Consider the following 5,000-nt stretch of genomic DNA (forward strand, 5'->3'; position numbering starts at 1 on the left):
TTGCAAATTTTTTGTGAACATAACCCGCAACGGGCAGAGGATCACGATTTTAAGGTTGGTCGCTTAAAGGCCATTCGACTACAAAGAGACGAAGCGGACCGCGACCTCGCTGCATGAGGTTGACGAAAGCGACCCAAGATGCGAAAGCCGAAACCAACACACCTTGCCAGTACCCAAACGCCGAGGTCGGATTCGGGTCTACCACTTACCAACTGAATATCATCCTAAAAAGAACTCCAAACAGTCTAGGACAGGACCCATTCTCCACCCCTTCTATATATGTCAGGAGAACCCCGGATTCCCCTCCAGACACGATTTAGCAAACTTTTCCCGATCGATCCGACCCACCGAGGCCGTTTCGACCGTTCGCCGCGCCTACTAGAGCTGATTTCTTCGGACTCCGATCAGAAAATCCGACGATGCATGTCGTTAACACCTAGTCCGCCTCGTCCGATCGATCGAGGCCGTTTCGACCGTTCGCCGCGCCTACTAGAGCTGATTTCTTCGGACTCCGATCAGAAAATCCGCCGATGCATGTCGTTAACACCTAGTCCGCCTCGTCCGATCGATCTAGGCCGTCTCGAACCACCCATCGCGCATCGAAAGTCGCATCTCTCGAACTCCGATCCGGAAATCGGCCGATGCATCACGTTAACTATTTCTTATATATCTAATATAATATACATGGAGACGGTAAGAATTCTTTTAATCGAAGATATACATATACTTCTCATCAATATCCAAAAGCTTATCGAAAAATAAATTACTCAACTTTTACGTGAAGAATCGTTCACCCAAACCTTATCCCCTATATATGTCAGGAGAACCCAAGGTTCCCCTCCAGACACGATTTAGCAAACTTTTCCCGATCGATCCGACCCACCGAGGCCGTCTCGACCGTCCGCTGCGCCTACTAGGGCCGATTTCTTCGGACTCCGATCAGAAAATATACCGATGCATGTCGTTAACACCTAGTCCGCCTCGTCCGATCTATCTAAACAGTCTCGACGCACCCAACACTCTTTCAAAGTCGGATTACTCGGACTCAATCTGAAAATGGACCGATGCATGACGTCAACACTTAGCCCGCCTCGTCTGATCTATCTAAGCCATCTCGACCCACCCAACACGCCTTCCAAGTCGGATCACTCGGACTTCGATCTGAAAATCTCCGGACTCATTTTTATGAATATCCCCAGTCAGTAAGAACGTTATTTCGCCAATATATACCAACAATAAACCATATTCCAATAGCTGAACCAAAAATATAATTCCCGATCCAAACGTTCTGCATCGCCCAACGCGACCACCTTCCCTATATATGTCAGGAGAGCACAGGGTTCCCCTCCAGACAACACTTACGCTCTATCCCCGACTCTCGGTCGATCGATAGGCCAGGTCAGCGGTGTCTGTTTCGGCCGAAGCTCGGACTTTGGTCAAAATGTTCCGATACAAAATTTGAACCAAGATAGATACAGATATGATTCCTTCTTAAATATACGTTGATTATCGAACAGAATATGGTAAATATTTTGCGATGACCGAGGATTTCATGAATTTTTTTTTTTTTTCGAAAAAATTTTCTATTATCGGAATTTCCTCAAATTTCATTTGGTTGCCTCCTAATGCTTATTAAAAATGATAATCAACAATCAGAATCATTATTTATCATTTATTTCAATTTTTATAATGAAAAACGTTCACGTCCTTTCGCGCCTCTCGATCGTCGTTTACGTGATGCATCGGTCAGCCCTAGTTTACGTGGTGCATCGGTAAGATCGAGTTCACGTTCTGCATCGGTCTGCCCGAGTTTACGTGGTGCATCGGTAAGATCGAGATTACGTGGTGCATCGGTAAGATCGAGTTCACGTTCTGCATCGGTCTGCCTGAGTTTACGTGGTGCATCGGTATGATCGAGTTTACGTTCTGCATCGGTGTGATCTAGTTTACGTTGTGCATCGGTAAGATCGAGATTACGTGAAGCATCGGTATGATCGAGTTTACGTTCTGCATCGGTCTGGACTCTGAGATATATTTTCGACGTGAAAATGTTCCGATACAACTTTTGAACCAGGATAGTTAGAGAGATGATTTTTTCTGGGATGTACGTTGATTGGGGAATGGATTGTGGAAAATAACTTGCCATGACCGAGGTGTTCTCGAATTTTTTTTTTTTTTCGAAAAATATTTTCTGATTTTGGATTTCACTCAAATTTGATTTCGTTGCCTTCTAATGTGTTCTAAAAGAGTAAATCAGTAATCAGAATCGAAAAATATTTTTCGGATTTTTTTTTTTTTGAAAAAAAATTTTCTGATTTTGGAATTTCCTCAAATTTGATTTGGTTGCCTTCTAATGTGTTTTTAAAGCGTAAATCAGTAATCAGAATCAATATTCATTGTCGACTTTAATTTTTATAAGGAAAAATGTTCACGTCCTTAAACGCCTCCCCATCATTAGCCCGAGTCCAAGTCGATGTCAGTCCCGAGCGGACGGTGTCAGATACTACCTATCGCCCCGGTCTGGACTTGGCGAGGTATTTCGACGTGAAATGTTCCGATACAACTTTTGAACCAGGATAGTTAGAGAGATGATTTCTTCTATGTTGTACGTTGATTGTGGAATGGATTGTGGGAAATAACTTGCCATGACCCAGGTGTTCTTGAATTTTTTTTTTTTTCGAAAAAAATTTTCTGATCTTGAAATTTCCTCAAATCTGATTGCGTTGCCTTCTAATGTGTACTAAAAGAGTAAATCAGTAATCAGAATCAATATTCATTGTCGACTTTAATTTTTATAAGGAAAAATGTTCACGTCCTTAAACGCCTCTCCATCGTTACCCCGACTCCAAGACGATGTTAGACCGGAGCGGACGGTGTCAAATGCGACCGATCTCCCCGGTCTGGACTTAGCGAGATATTCCGACGTGAAATGTTCCGATACAAAAATTTAACTGTGATAGTTAGAGAGATGGTTCCTTTTGTGATGTACGTTGATTGTGTAATAGAATATGGAAATAAACTTGAGATGACCGAGGTCTTCTGGGATTTTTTTTTTTTTTCGAAAAATATTTTTCGATTTCGGAAATCCCTCAAATTTCATTGAGATATGTCCTAATGTGTTCTTAAAACGTAAATCAACAATCAGAATTAATATCCAAAAGTTATTTCATTTTTTATAAGGAAAAACGTTCACGTCCTTTCCGCTCCCAAAAAGTGAGATATCATAGAAAATATCGCTATATTTGTTGTTTACGGCCATACCACGCTGAAATTGCCAGTTCTCGTCAGAACACTGAAGCCAAGCAGCGTCGGGCGCGGTTAGTACTTGGATGGGTGACCGCTTGGGAACACCGCGTGCTGTAAGCTTTTTTTTTACGTTCTGCATCGGTCTGCCGAGATAACGTGGTGCATCGGTATGATCGAGTTTACGTTCTGCATCGGTAAGATCGAGATTACGTGATGCATCGGTAAGATTGAGATTACGTGGTGCATCGGTAAGATCGAGTTTACGTGGTGCATCGGTAAGATCCAATTCACGTTCTGCATCGGTAAGATCCAGTTCACGTGGTGCATCGGTAAGATCGAGATTACGTGGTGCATCGGTAAGATCGAGTTTACGTGGTGCATCGGTAAGATCCAATTTACGTTCTGCATCGGTAAGATCCAGTTCACGTGGTGCATCGGTAAGATTGAGATTACGTGGTGCATCGGTAAGATCGAGTTTACGTGGTGCATCGGTAAGATCCAATTCACGTTCTGCATCGGTAAGATCCAGTTCACGTGGTGCATCGGTGAGATTGAGATTACGTGGTGCATCGGTAAGATCGAGTTTACGTGGTGCATCGGTAAGATCCAATTCACGTTCTGCATCGGTAAGATCCAGTTCACGTGGTGCATCGGTAAGATCGAGATTACGTGGTGCATCGGTAAGATCGAGTTTACGTGGTGCATCGGTAAGATCCAATTCACGTTCTGCATCGGTAAGATCCAGTTCACGTGGTGCATCGGTAAGATTGAGATTACGTGGTGCATCGGTAAGATCCAGTTCACGTGGTGCATCGGTAAGATGGAGATTACGTGGTGCATCGGTAAGATCGAGATTACGTGGTGCATCGGTAAGATCTACTTTACGTTCTGCATCGGTCTGCCCTTGTTTACGTGGTGCATCGGTAAGATCGAGATTACGTGAAGCATCGGTATGATCGAGTTTACGTTCTGCATCGGTCTGCCCGATATTACGTGGTGCATCGGTCTGCCCTAGTTTACGTGGTGCATCGGTTTGGACTTAGAGATATATTTTCGACGTGAAAATGTTCCGATACAACTTTTGAACCAGGATAGTTAGAGAGATGATTTTTTCTGGGATGTACGTGGATCGGGGAATGGATTGTGGGAAATAACTTGCCATGACCGAGGTGTCCTCGAATTTTTTTTTTTTTCGAAAAAAATTTTCTGATTGTGGAATTTTCTCAAATTTGATTTGGTTGCCTCCTAATGTGTTCTAAAAGAGTAAATCAGTAATCGGAATCGAAAAATATTTTTCGGATTTTTTTTTTTTTCGAAAAAAATTTTCTGATCGTGGAATTTCCTCAAATTCGATTTGGTTGCCTTCTAATGTGTTTTTAAAGCGTAAATCAGTAATCAGAATCAATATTCATTGTCGACTTTAATTTTTATAAGGAAAAATGTTCACGTCCTTAAACGCCTCCCCATCATCAGCCCGAGTCCAAGTCGATGTCAGTCCCGAGCGGACGGTGTCAGATACTACCTATCGCCGAGGTCTGGACTTGGCGAGATATTACGACGTGAAATGTTCCGATACAACTTTTGAACCAGGATAGTTAGAGAGATGATTTCTTCTATGTTGTACGTTGATTGTGGAATGAAATACGGAAAATAACTCGCCATGACCGAGGTGATTACGATTTTTTTTTTTTTTCGAAAAAAATTTTCTGATCGTGGAATTTTCTCAAATTTGATTTGGTTGCCTCCTTATATGT

At 42.6% G+C, this 5,000-nt stretch overlaps 1 non-coding gene across 1 annotated transcript; it reads left to right on the plus strand.

The window, feature by feature from the left end:
- Positions 1–3,247: 3,247 nt before the first annotated feature.
- Positions 3,248–3,366, plus strand: LOC123688290. Its single transcript, XR_006749818.1, has one exon. It is a non-coding gene; the product is annotated as a 5S ribosomal RNA (ribosomal RNA).
- The last annotated feature ends 1,634 nt before the right edge of the window (positions 3,367–5,000 follow it).

This window comes from Harmonia axyridis, chromosome X (assembly GCF_914767665.1).
Source record: "Harmonia axyridis chromosome X, icHarAxyr1.1, whole genome shotgun sequence".
In the NCBI taxonomy this organism is placed as follows: Eukaryota; Metazoa; Arthropoda; class Insecta; order Coleoptera; family Coccinellidae; genus Harmonia; species Harmonia axyridis.